The sequence below is a fragment of the Heloderma suspectum genome, chromosome 1, assembly GCF_057233095.1.
Source record: "Heloderma suspectum isolate Gila_16-S chromosome 1, 16-S_ref, whole genome shotgun sequence".
Taxonomy (NCBI): domain Eukaryota; kingdom Metazoa; phylum Chordata; class Lepidosauria; order Squamata; family Helodermatidae; genus Heloderma; species Heloderma suspectum.
This window is the reverse complement of record NC_139458.1, coordinates 312,210,720-312,225,590: the sequence shown is the minus strand read 5'-3', so window position 1 is coordinate 312,225,590 and position 14,871 is coordinate 312,210,720.

Here is a 14,871-nt window from a genome sequence, read left to right as displayed (position 1 = left end):
CTTTATTGGCGTATGACTCCTGTCATCACTGACATTCAGCATTCCTTCATCCCAGCTCCACAAATCTAACTGCTGCTGGCAGGGATGGCAGAACACAGAACCTCATAATGTCAGGAGGACATGAACATTTGATCAGACTTGATGATAGGGAAGCTAAATAATATGTGGCAATTTTTTCAGTAGCAGCCAATACATTTAGCATAATGTTTGATTTGGTCCTGATCAACTTTAAGTCCTGGGAGAGATCTTCATGATAATGGAATGAGAAGAGCATTGGAGTATTACCCGGATTTTCATGCTATTGACTTTGGTCTGTCAGGGACACATGAAACAAGAAAAGCTGAGTGTACCGTACTTTTAAAATCTGGTTTTCAGGGGTCACACAGAGCTTGAAAGGGACATTCTTCTGGGTGGGGTTGGGGGGAGTAGAACTGAACGTCATCAATCTGGCTGCTCAATCAATGAGAGATGCATGTTTCCCACCCCTGTCCAGGCTCCCAGGCAAACTATGCAACAAAGAAGCACAGCATTGTAATAGCGATTTAAGAGATCATCGGAGAAGTGAAAGAGCGCTTTAGGGAGAGTTACTAAAGTTAGCCTTTAACCCTTTCACTGCAGGGGAGCGAGATTTATTTCTTACTTCTGAGTAAACATGCACAGAAGGGGGGGAATATGTTAAAGATTAAAAGAAGGCTGCCTAAGGTGAATGAGTGTCCCCAATACTGTGGTAACGTGAGGGCTCGCTGCTGTGCTCCGGGGGATTTTCTCAATGGGAAAAACTACTTCCACTGGGGAAACAAGAGAGGATGGGGGGTCCCACTCCCTTGACAACTTCACTGCCAGGTCACAGAGGTACGCCCAGGATTTAATGTGCGGAGACATGGCACACTGTGCTAAAACTACCAGAAAGCCGCTTTCAGTAAAAAAAGTTGGACTAAAAGGACTTTCAGAAAATGCAGCTTTTCAAGAGGGAAGTGGCTGGTTAGCAGCGGATTGGTGATGACATCATTTGTTGTGAAGGAATTCAGACTGCTCTAACTTTGTACTAAATCACTTGTGAAGACAGCCCCCTACTCATTTCAGAAAACGAGAAAGTTTGGATAACAGCTGGAGGACAAACTGCAGCTACCTTTTCCTTAAATGTATTTAAGCAACCAAGCAAGGCTTGGTACTTGGAACTACTTCGTAGCTTCATTATAGCTATCCTGCAGGTTACAGTGGGGGCTGGATTCTGTGTTTGTGTGCACTACTCTCTTTTCCACAACAAACCCATTAGTGTCTCCTCAAAAGTAACTCCCATTGTGCTGAATGAGGTTTGCCTTTGAATGACTACCTCAGAACTACAGAGATTCCCGCTCAATTGAAATGGCACACTTTGAAGCCCACTTCCTTAAACTCATTCACAGCTTCCATATAGAGATCCTTTGCATTAAAATGGGGGCTGGTTTCGCTCTCTTTCCCACAGCAAACCCATTACTGTCTCATCAGAGGTAACTCCCATTGTGGTCAATGAGGTCCTCTGGGTTAAAATGGGGGCTAGTTTCCCTCTTTGTGTTCTCCCCCCCTTTCCCAGCATACGTGTGTCTACTCAGAAGTAATGCCAATTGTACTCAATGAGGCTTGCTCTTGACATGCAGGTGCATCTGGACTTTCAGGGGAAAGGAGAAAAGGGGAGAGGGGGAAAGCCTCTCTTCACAGCAAAGCTGATTCCTTTTTAAAAATCCCGTACTCCTCTATTAACTTCTCCTTCCGTTGTCCTGGAAACAGGGCCGAGGAGGTAGGAACACTGATGAGGTAATCAGACCCAACTCAGACTCCACCCAGCCATCAAGAAAATAATTCGATTAGAGCTCAGTGGAAACAGCATAGAGCCCCAGGCTACAGTGATGATAAGCTGGGACTTTAAGCGCTGTGGAAACTGGAAAAGGAGAAGATGCGATTGGGGAAACATCGCAACGACGTTGCAAACAAAGTGAAGTTGATAGGGTGGAAACACACCCCTTGTTTCCTGATTCAGCAGCAGATTAGAAGGTGAAGAGGCAAAACTCTGGGTTGTGACCTGGCAACACTATCTGTAGGGATGGCGGAGAAATCCGCCACGGACTCCAGTCAATCAGGGCTAAAGCAGGGACGCTAATCACGGCTAAGGCAGGGATGCAAATGGCGTTGGGGCCGCCATTTGCATCCCTGCTCTTTGCTGTGATAGGCTACATAAATATATACGTAGCCCATCACAGCCACGGGCAGGGACGCAAATGGCGGCCGCTATGACGGCTGCCATTTGCCGCTGCAGCAGTCCAGCAGTGGATGGCAGTCTGGCTGCGGATGGGCCCAGCTGGCGGCTCCATGGACTCGCCGTGGAGCGGAGCTGGCCAGGCAGGATTCTGGGGAAAGGGATGGATCGCCTCCCCCCCCCCGTGGACGCTGCCAGCGGAATGGTGAGTGGGGTTCGTACACCCCTAACTATCTGGGTGGAAGTAGGCTTCTGCATTTGGATCTCTCTTTAGGAACAAAAGAATGTTTGCAAGGGCAGTTCACCTTGCTGGACTGGGCCTGCCCGTAAGCCCCCTTTCACAACCTGTTGCTCTCCAGATGTGTTGGACTAGAACTAGGGTGCCCATGTGCCCACTTTTTCAGGGGACAGTCCTCTATTTGAAAGGCTGCCAGAGGATTATCCTGTATTTTGTCCTCTATTTGCAGGGCTCTCCAATCCAAGTCTGGTTTAAAGATAAAGAACCATAGAAGGAAGAGCTGGGCCTTGAAGTTGCCCATCAACAGCACCTGGACAACAGACTGAGGAGGCATATAGGGTCACTGGTCACAGTCTTCCACACTATGGTGCAATATATTGCATTTTGATTTAAATTATAATAATAATTTCTAAATTTGCAGCTATAAATATAAATTAGAATATGCAATTTTTATGCAAATCGTATCCTCTTTTGTCCTCTTTTGAATTTGGCAATTCATAAGTGGCCATCCTAACTACAACTCCCATCATCACCACCAGCATGAGGGACCTGGATCATGTCTTCTCTTCCCTCTTTTATTCAAGAAGTGATCAAAACAGTCAAAGCTGACAATACCATCCATCTATTTGGGTGCTAAGCACTGGGACACCCACAGAATCCTGGTCCATGTGAGAACCTGTACATCATCAAGGCCAATGAGTTTTGTTGTGTTTTAAGCAGAAATATCTGGAAATCTTTTGGTAGCAAGCTTTTGTGAAGCTCTTATATTTTAATGGACCCTTGCTTTCAATTAAAATAAAATAAAATAAAATAAAATACGCACACACACTGGGTTGTACCCAGTGTTAGTCTTACTTGGAGTAGATCAATTGAAGTGAATAGAACTTAAGTTAGATTAACATTGGATACAATCCAATGTCATTAAAGTTAATTTTAAAAAAAAATCTATTCTATTATACTTCTCAGTGAACAAGAATTGCTTATCAAAACAGCTTAAAGTGTTATACTGTGGCCACTGGAGTAATGCATATTGAAAAACCTTGGCATCCAGTGAATAAAAGTGCCAGAGTGATATAGAATATTAATAAAAACACTGAAGCTTGTCTCACAAGACAAAAAAATACAATCTTAGCTTTCCTCAGTGAATGATGAGTCAATATTTATTGAGTTTCCTTTGGGGTAATATGTGACAGAAGAAACAAAAATTAAAATCTATTTTTATCATAAAACTTCAACTCATATCTTAGGCTTGAAGGTGGAATGTGGTCAGCGCTGACATCTGTTTGTTTTCCCCTCAAGATTTCTCATGCTAAAATTAGAGCCTTTGAATCACTTTTTTTTCGTATGATAGCAGCAATTATCACATGAAATTGCTGTATGAAATAGCTGCCTGTCACATATCTGTGGACATGGGCGGGCGCAAACCTATCAAGATCACAGATGTTTGTCTTGTAGAAAGTTGGCTCCAGTTATCCTTAAACTAGAGTCTTTAAAAAATGTAGTAAAATGAAACAGAACATGAAGACCACTTTTACTGCTGTCTGAGGGGCAGTAGGCCATATAATTCTTTGCACAAAATTATGAGGCAGGCTGCATAATGCCTTTTAGAAGAATCAGAGGATATTTTTGGTCAGGTTTGAGTAAGAAGGAGGTCTCCTCAATACATCTGGAGGTTCAATGTAGAACATCAGAGAACTGAAACTCACAAATTTCAGTAGGCAGCTCAAGATTTCTACACAATTTTTATGTACCATTATAGTCTGACTTTCCAACTGCACTCCCTCAGGATAGTCGTACAATATTCTCATTTATTTAATGCGTTGGAATCCTGTTACAGCCTCATTGCAACTAATGGTAGTTGCATAGTAGCCGTACAGAAAGTGCTGGGGGAAGTGGTGATGCTGTTGTGCTCATTGCTGCTGAAATGCTGAATTCAAGCATCATCCCTCCTTCCCCACCTAATGGCTGATCACTGTGCTAATAAGGCATGTGGAGGGAGGAACCTGTGATTCAGTCTGAGAGCCTCTTTTCTCCTACATTCACAACATAATGTTACAATGTACATGTGGCTTCACTCAGTTCTTAGTTAAATATGCATCAGTACATCTAAGATAAGAGGATAGTCAAGGCTTCTTTTAATGGCTTCTTACAGTAAGACCCATTGGGGCTCTATTCAAGAGTGAAATCACTTGGGGCCAGCATACATGAGTCCTTTGTGCCTACGCGCCACCATGACTTGACCAACCAGAAGTGTTCTCTTAAATATACACCAGGTCAGATTGTCAAATATGCACCATCAGAATGCACACAGATGCATTCTTGATTTCTGCCCCTCAGCTCTGGAATTTTCTTCCTCTGGGGTAAGGATGGGCAAAACAGCCCACTTCAGTTCAGAATGTGGTCACTTTATATGAGTTTATTTTCCTCAAAACTGGAAAATAATTCATATTGTTTCAGAGCTTATCCTGAAATGTGGAGCCCACCAGACTTCCAATGACATAATCAGGAAGATGATGGGATCCAACTACATCTCTCCAGCCACTTGTAAACTAAAAACATAAGAAGAGCTGTGCTGTATCTGACCAAAGGCCTATCTAGTCCGGCATTCTGTTCCTACAGTGCCCAGATAAGGATAGCTCACAAGAAGGACATGAATGCAAGAGCACCCTCCTGCTTGTGTTCCCTAGCAACTAGTATTCAGAGGCATGCTGCTCTGATACTGGAGGTAATATATAACCATCATGACTCAACTAGTATTCAGAGGCATGCTGCTCTGATACTGGAGGTAATATATAACCATCATGACTCAACTAGTATTCAGACTCAGAGGCATGCTGACTCTGATACTGGTGGTAATATACAGCCATCATGATTAGTAGCTATTGATAGGCTTATCTTCCATGAATTTGTCTAATCTCCTTTTAAAGCTGTCCAAGTTGGTGGCCACCACTGCATCTTGTGGTAATGAATTCCATCCAGCTTTATTGGATGACCTTAGGTTCTGGTATTATGAGAGAGGGTGAAGAAGTCTCCCTATGCATTTTCTCCATGCCATGCACAATTTTATACACCTCTAACTTGTGTGCCCCCTTACTTGTCTTTTTTCTCAGCCCCAAATGCTGTAACCTTTCCTCAAAGGGGAGTTGCTACACTCCTTTATCATTTTGGTTGCATTTTTCTGCACTTTTCCTGTTCTACAATATCCTTTTTGAGGTATGGTGATTAGATTTGTACACAGTATTTGTAAGAAGGTGTTAAGATATTGGCAGTGTTATTTCCTATTCCTTTCCTAATGATCCGCAATGTAGTATTTGCCTTTTGCACAGCAGCTGCACATTGTCATTAAGCTATCCATCACAAGCTCAAGATCCCTTTCCTGGTCATGAATGGATACCATCTGGACCGGTTTGTTTTCAGTTTGACAAAAAGGTCTAGAACTTTATCTGTCGACAACCACTATTTGCCAGTTCCTCAGCTGCCTTTCCTGAAAATATCAATTCAGGCATGAGTATCTGCATTAAATAAAACTTTTGAATCCTGTTCCATTGTACTTCCCCTCCCATAACTGGCCATGAATCTAGCAATAGGGGCCTTGTAGCACGTCCCTTTGTGAGGATTCCATAACTCCCTGGCAGTCTCTTAGTGCCAGGGACATGACATTTTTTTTAGGTAACCTGAATTACATAATATTTATGACAAGGAACTACAGACCCCAAGGTTCCTTGCACCGGGCCAAGCTCATTATGAGACCTGAACTTCAGTGGATTTTGGGTTCAGCTTGCTATGAGTTCAGAGCGGGGCAATCTCTTCCATTTGATATTATGAGAAACACATTTTCTAACTTTGGCCCCATAATTACTCCAGAAACTCACCAAAGCTTGAGCTTTGGTGATTTTCCAAAAGTCTTGAACATGTTTTTATTCAAATTGGCTTGGTACTCAGGGGCAAGAGGGACAGGGGCAGAACAATAATGATTACAAATAAATCAGTTGGATTATTTCCATACATGGTAGGCTAAGCATTTACAGTGGAAACACCAGAAAATGATGACAAAGGCTGATATTATTGGTATTAATTTAGGACCAGAGGGGAAGACAAAATTCCATTTTTTAAAAACTACCACGATGGCCTTCTCAACTTAGGTTGAAGGAAATAATGCAGTGTATGTACAGCATTATTTCTAAATAATTAAAACACAAGATGGAAGACTATTTGATCTGTATCATTATAATTGTTGTAAAGTTGTTCAGTCGTGTCCGACTCTTTGTGACCCCATGGACCATAGCACGCCAGGCCTTCCTGTCCTGCGCTCTCTCCCGGAGCATGCTCAATCATTATAATACAAATGACCAATTGTAGGTGGCTTTGATTTACTCTGTTTTGTCTGAATCAAATCATGTTTCATTAACATCTGGATTAAAAGTGCTTGGAACATGAATTTTCTTTCAGTCAGGACAGGCACAATAGAACGGTTATTTTAAACCCTTGGAAACTGCATTGGCATAAATTATTTCAGTATTTACCGTGATGGTTACCAGTTGGTTGTATTGGTGTAAATGGAGCCGGTTTTTTAAAACTAGCTGATGAAACTCAGCAGAAATTTCAATATCTACAAAAATGATGTTCTGTAGAGTCAGTTTTTAATTTTCCATCTAGTGTGCCAGCCATTCTTCCATAGCCTTGCAGGCACTCACAGCCATTCATTCTATTCATAAGCCATATGGGCTAATATTCATCCATATGTGATCCAAAATAAGTGACAGAGCAGTCAGCACCGGCATACATCATTATTCCCATTTTGGAAGGAAAACGACATGCTGTTTTCCATTGTGCTATATAAGGATGCACAAATTGTCCCAGATGCCAAAAACATTTTCATAATTCCTTTTTTTGCTCATTAGAGACATGGTTTAAGTCCTAACCTACTGTATGATTATTTAGTGCCTTGTTGCTATGCAAACAGTGATGAAGGCAAAGAAGGGCAGTAATTACACTGAATTAGTCAGCCCACATTCACTTTTCATTATTATCTGCCTGGAAAGTGTTTTCACAAGCTATGCATGGGAAAACCCTCATATGACAGAAATAAGCGTCTTCTGTTTCTTGGGATGGCTATTGTGACTAGGAGGTTGTCAGAACAGGATGCGACTGCAAAGACATTTCTTTGAGGGAAATCATATAACAAAGGAACTATTTATTTTTAGAAATATTCAAGGAGCCAGTGAAATATTCTTAGCACATCAGTCAGGATTTAGGACCAAAACTGACAGTGGCAGCGGCCAGCTTTTTTGATGTATAAAAATATTTATACAAAAATATATAAAAAATATTTTATTCATTTCTATACCAACCAATAGCTGAAGCTGTCTGGCTGGTTCATAAAACACAGCACAATAAAACATAATATAGTTTTCCTTTTAAAAAAAAACCTACAGTATAAAACTAACGTAAAAACCAGCAGCAATGTAAAGATTTAAAAATACAATAACAGACATAGAAACATAGAAAAATACAATAACAGACATTGAGTCTGTTTCCCGCCTCCCAGCTGAGCAGAGCAGAGCAGAGCAGAGCAAGCTGCTCCAGCTGGTCCAGGGACTACAGAAGCAGGCAAGCTCCCAGAGAGCGAGCGAACAGAGCGAGCAACCAGGGGGAGCAAACAGAAGTTGGCCAGGGGAGTTCGGCAGGGGAGGTCAAGGGGGAGGCCCCTAACATTTTTTTTTTAAACTAACTTTTTTCCATTTATTTGTCTTGTAACACACACTTTCACACCAGTGGGACTCTGCTTTTAACCTCTACTGAGTAGAGGAGCAGGCACAGGCTAGTCTAGAACAATCACAAAGCTAGACACAAAAAGGGAAAAGAGGCTATGGAAGGACAGGACTCTCCAGTGGTGGTGACCTGCAAGGTGTGTGCAATGTTTGTTTTCTTGCCTGAGAACAACATGGCCTACACCTGCAACAAGTGCAAGTTGATCACGCTGCTGGAAGAAAAAGTAAGTGGACTGGCGTGGCAACTGTCGACCCTCCGGGGAATAAGAGAACACAAAGAGTTCTTGGACAGAATGGGGGAACTACAGCAGCAAAGGGAAGACCAGAAGCTTGAAGAGCAACAGCAAGATGAGGCAGTGGGAAATGCTGAGGTGAAGAAAAACGGAGTAGAGGATACTCCTTGGAAAAGGGTGACAGGAGAAGAAGAACTAGACGCCACTCTGCACCAGTGGAAGCAGTGGAGCTGTGGAACCAATTCCAGATACTTGCGGATGAGACTGGAGGACAGCCTGCAGAGGAAGAATCACAGGGGAACCTGCATGAGAGTGAGCAAGAGGCTGAAGGTCAGTCAAACAGAGGCGATGAAACCCAGGCCTACAACAAGAAGAAGAGAAGAGTGGTAGTAGTGGGAGACTCCTTGCTGCGTGGGATCGAGACCCAAGTATGTCGCGAAGACCCGTGGACTCGCCAGGTATGTTGTCTCCCGGGAGGACAGATTAGAGACGTGACTGAAAGGTTGCCTGCACTCATAAAGCCCACAGACAGGTATCCCTTTCTTCTCATCCATGTGGGAACAAATGATACCGCCAAGCGGAGCTACGAAGAGATCACGTCAGACTTTGAAGCTTTGGGAAGGAAACTCAAGAACTTTGCGGCCCAGATAGTTTTCTCATCCATCCTTCCAGTACAGAAACAGAAAGGGAGGTGGGGTTCCACTGTATGTGAAAAATACATATCTCTGCACAGAAATACAGGAGGAGGAGCTTGGTAGCCCCATCGAGAGCATCTGGGTTGAAATAAATGGAGCAAGGAATAAAAGGAACCTGGTGGTCGGAGTCTACTACTGGCCACCCAATCAAGGAGAAGACAAGGATGAAACTTTTGAAAAGCAAATAGCCAACGTTTTAAGGAAGCATGATGTAGTAGTAATGGGAGACTTCAATTTCCCCGATATTTGTTGGGAGACAAATTCTGCAAAACATGGCCCCTCCAGGAAATTCCTGACTTGTGTGGCGGATAACTTCCTCCTACAGAAAGTAGAGGAAGGAACTAGAGGATCAGCTATCCTTGATTTGATCCTAACCAACAGAGATGACTTAGTGGATAAAGTAGCAGTTACAGGAACTCTGGGGGAAAGCGACCATGTTGTACTTGAGTTCTTGGTTCTAAGGGAAGCAAAAGCTGAGTGTAGTCAAACGCGTACCCTGGATTTTAGGAAAGCTGATTTTAATAAACTCAACAATGATCAGTAAGGTCCCATGGCAAGCGACGCTAATGAGAAAAGGAGTCCAAGATGGGTGGGAGCTTTTAAAAAAGGAAATTCTCAAGGCACAATCACAAACAATTCCAACAAGAAGAAAAGGTGGAAGACAACAGAAGAAGCCAATGTGGCTTCACAAAAAGCTTAGGGATGACCTGAAAACAAAAAAGGACACATATAGGAAGTGGAAAGAAGGCCAAGTAACAAAGAAAGAGTGCAGGCAGATAGCACAGAATTGCAGGGATGGCGTCAGGAAGGCTAAAGCTGAGAATGAGCTGAGGTTAGCAAGGGATGCTAAAAGCAACAAAAAGGCTTTCTTCAGCTACGTGCATAGTAAAAGGCAGAGGAAAGAAATGGTTGTTCAGCTATTAAATAAGGATGGCAAAATGATAACAGATGACAAAGAAAAGGCAGAGGTGCTCAATTCCTACTTTGGCTCAGTCTTCTCCCAAATGAGGGTCTATGACCCCCCTGGCAAAGGCGAAGTACAGGCTGAAGGGGCAGGATTGCAGCTTGAGATCGATAGGCATATGGACAAGGAACACCTAATTACTTTGAATGAGTTCGAATCTCCAGGGCCAGATGAACTGCATCCTAGAGTAATAAAGGAACTGGCAGAAGAACTCTCAGAACCGCTGTCTATTCTCTTTGTGAAATCATGGAGGACGGGGGAAGTGCCAGATGACTGGAGGAGGGCTAACGTTGTCCCTATCTTCAAAAAGGGTAAAAAGGAGGAACCTGGGAACTACAGACCAGTCAGTCTGACATCAATCCCTGGGAAAATTCTGGAGCAGATGATAAAGGAATCCATCTGGAAGCACCTTGACAACAATGCAGTGATTACTCGAAGCCAACATGGATTTGTAAAAAACAAGTCCTGCCAGACAAATCTGATCTCATTTTTTGATCAAGTAACCTCCCTTGTAGAACGTGGGAATGCTGTAGGCATCATATACCTCGACTTCAGCAAAGCTTTCGACAAAGTGCCCCATGATATCCTGATGAGCAAACTAGCTCAAAGTGGGCTAGATGAAACAACGATCCGGTGGATCCACAGTTGGCTACAGAATTGGACTCAAAGAGTGCTTATCAATGGGATCTTCTCAAAATGGGGAGAGGTAACGAGTGGGGTACCACAGGGCTCAGTCCTGGGCCCAGTGCTCTTCAACATTTTTATTAATGACTTGGAGGAGGAGGTGCAGGGAATGCTGATCAAATTTGCAGATGACACAAAATTGGATGGGATAGCTAATACTTTGGAAGACAGAAACAAAATTCAAAGTGATCTGGATAGACTGGAGCGCTGGGCAGAAAACAACAAAATGACATTTCATAGGGATAAATGCCAAGTTCTGCACCTAGGAAAAAGAAACCAAATGCACAGTTACAAGATGGGGGAGACGTGGCTCAACCACACTACAAGCGAGAAGGATCTTGGAATTGTTGTCTATCACAAGCTGAATATAAGCCAACAATGTGATGTGGCTGCAAAAAAGGCAAATGCTCTTTTGGCTGCATTAAAAGAAGTATCGGGAAGTACTAGTTCCCCTCTACTCAGCACTGGTTAGGCCTCATCTGGAGTGCTGTGTCCAGTTCTGGGCACCACACTTTAAGAAGGATGCAGACAAGCTGGAGAGGGTTCAGAGGAGGGCAACAAAGATGATCAGGGGACTGGAAACAAAGCCCTATGAAGAGAGACTGAAAGAACTAGGCATGTTCTTTCAGTCTCTTTTTTAGTCTTGAGAAGAGAAGACTGAGGGGAGATATGATAGCACTCTTCAAGTACTTGAAAGGTTGTCACAGAGAGGAAGCCCAGGATGTCTTCTGGATCATCCCAGAGTGCAGGACACGGAATAATGGGCTCAAGTGACAGGAAGCCAGATTCCATCTGAACATCAGGAAAAATGTCCTGACTGTAAGAGCAATACGACAATGGAACCAATTACCTGGGGAGGTGGTGGGCTCTCCCACACTGGAGGCCTTCAAGACGAGGCTGGACAGCCATTTGTCAGGGATGCTATGACTGGGATTCCTGCATTGAGCAGGGGGTTGGACTCGATGGCCTTGTAGGCCCCTTCCAACCCTACTATTCTATGATTCTATGATTCTATGAAACAACAAAACTAAATAATTAAAATGCCTGGGAGAATAAGAAGGGCTTCACTTGGCACTGACCACAATGTAGGCACCAGGTGAGCTTCTCTGGGGAGGGCATTCCTCAACTGGGGTGACTTCAGTGGAAAGGCCCTGTCCTTAGTAGCCACCCACCTTTCCTCATTTGGAAGGGGCACCCACAGGAGGGTCTCTGAAGATGATTATAGGGTCCGGGCAGAATATCTACCTATAGCCTAAATGTAAACTTCCCAGCAAAATATGATGATATGATTATTACAATTTTTCCAGACCCACTTTGGCATTCAGTTAAAATCCCTAGATGTCTGAAATACCTGTAATGGGCTGAAATGGGTTGGGCCACTCGGAGGCCCTTTATGCCTACAATAACATAATACAGGCATGCCCTGCAGATGTTGCTCTGCCCTCCCTCTGGATGTTCTCCCCCCCTTTCTTTCTATTTTTTATCTTTATAAATGAAATAAACAGTACCAACAACCTAATGAATAACTACAATTTCCCAACTATACAGTATTCTTAGGAGGACACAGCAATAATGAAAGAGGAAAAGAAAAAAAAGAGAAAGAAGAAAAGGATTAAATTTAAACTCCGTTACACAGAAACTTCAAATCCCATTCCACTTAAAAATTATACCTATAACATTGGCAATATTACAATTCAATACAGTATAAATAATCAACCTTACGTTTCAATATCATCTCATCAGTCTTATAGCAAGAAGCAGGCCTACAATTCATTTCCAGTAACCATATTTTGCCCTTCAGCTAATATATAATATTAAAGCTTAACAATTTAACCAGCCAAAAATCTTAGTAATCAATAATGATAGTAATAATAATAATAATAATAATGAGATTTAAAAGGATTAATAATAATACTAACAAATCACTAATAAATTTTATAATATCATATGATAATAAATCTTAAAATCAACCTTACAACAATCACTAATATATTTTGTACTAGATATATAAATGAGTGTGCGCATTTCTATACACCCTCAGACAGTAAATTTAAATACAGTATATCATATCCATTTTAAAAAGAAAGGATTTAAAGAAAAAAAAGAAAGGAAAAAAAGGAGAGAAGATAAACAAAAAGAATGGATATATATATGAGCAATTATCTCTGGCCTAGCCTGAATCTTCCAGACTAAACAAAGCCAGTTAGCAAAACATGTTTGTAGATTCCAGTTCATGGTGGTAGAATAGAAACCTTACGCGATTTTCCATTTAGCCACATCTCTGTCATTTCATGATTTAGAAACTTCTTCATCTGGCCTTCAGAAAAAATGCAAAATGTAGCAGGATATTTTAAGTGATATTGTAAGTTCATATGTTTTGCCAGATTTTTTGCCTTGGTAAATTGCCTTCTTTTACCAGCAACCTCTTTAGTGTAATCCGGAAATAGCATAACTTTATCTTGTTTCCAAAAAAGGTTTCCACCCTCTCTTGCCAAACACAGGATATAATTTTTTGTGGAGATGCTTGCAAATTGGACTATAACCGTATAACCAGTCCCTTTGGCATTTGACACATGGAATGCCTGCTCAATAGCAAATGAATAATCAGATGGTACAGGGAGTATCTCATGCCGGAACTTATCTACAAAAGTAGACAAATTTACATCAGTAGGTAGATTTTTAATACCAATGATACGTACATTTGCCCTGCATACAGAAGCCTCCAATTGAGAAATTCTGACAGAGAAATTGTTGAAAAAAGCTTGTGATGTTGTCTCACTCCCTGCCACCCGATCTTGCAGCTCATTAATCTTCGCTTCCATTTTTTGCCAAGAAGTGTTGATTAAATCCACAGCCCCTTGCAGGGCGGTGATGGAATTTTGAATAGTATCCTGTCTCTTAGCCTGTTCCACAAATTGCAAGGACAAAGTTTTTATCAAAGCAAGTAACTCCTCTGTATTTTCACTTCTTGGAGCCTTTGCCAAGGGAGGTGGGGGGGTAGGCGGAGAACCTTTTTTTCGCCTTAAAGTAGTCATCCTTCTCTTCAAACAAATCTTGCAGGTCCTCAAATCTTAATCCATTCCTCAAATGTTGTTGGTGTTTCTTAATCCATAAACTACAATGGAGCATGTCAGCCCTATTTTCTCCTATTTAGATGGGAGGTTCAAAACAACTCTGAGTGATGATTAAGCTCTGGCAGACTAGCTCTGGAGTCCAGCCCCCCTGCTAATACGCAGAGATAGCTAATCTTCCGAAACTTCATCCAAAGCTGCTCCTGCCCCCCCTTTCATTCCAGGGGAAAGATGAAAAGGTTTTTCAACCTTTTAAAAAGCTGTTTGAGATAGCATCCTGCGGAAGCTCCGCGGCATGCTGCAAGGGCGACATTGGCTCCAACCGGAGCCCTCTGGATGTTCTTGAATGACAATTGCCATCATCCTATTGGCCATGTTGGCTGGGGCTGATATGAGCTGGAGCCCAACAACATCTGAAAGGCCACAAGTTTCACACCTCTGATGTAATCAGATATATAATAAGACCTATGGCTCTTTGCATGATGAACACCTCCTTATTTGAATCCATTCAAATCCGCCTGTTTTGAGGGTGGTGGGGTGGTGTTGATGTTATCACTAATCTAAATAAGAAATGTTTTGAGAGCTGGACAACTGAAAAATTGTGAAGTAGACTTTCTTGTAATACAGGACACCAATTTTAAATTGAATTTGTGCCTTATTCACTGTGAGAATGTTACTTGAAAATGAGATTATTATCTGCGTTACCCTTTTAAGAAAAAAATGCTGAAGCACCCAGCATTTTATTTAGATAGGGAAGGGGGCTAAACTGTATTCCATATTTAGACTAGAGGTTTAGGGCTGGCATTATGTATATCGTCTGTTTTTATAGCTTTGAAGAATGTAAGGTGAATCTTAAGTTAGGTTTGGGTCATACCTTGCCTGACTTCATAATGAAAGAAAAACATTTGTGAAAGTATTGCATTTTGCAAGTTGATGCAACGGGGCTACAAGGACAAATGGTCTGGCCTGGCATAAGGCATTT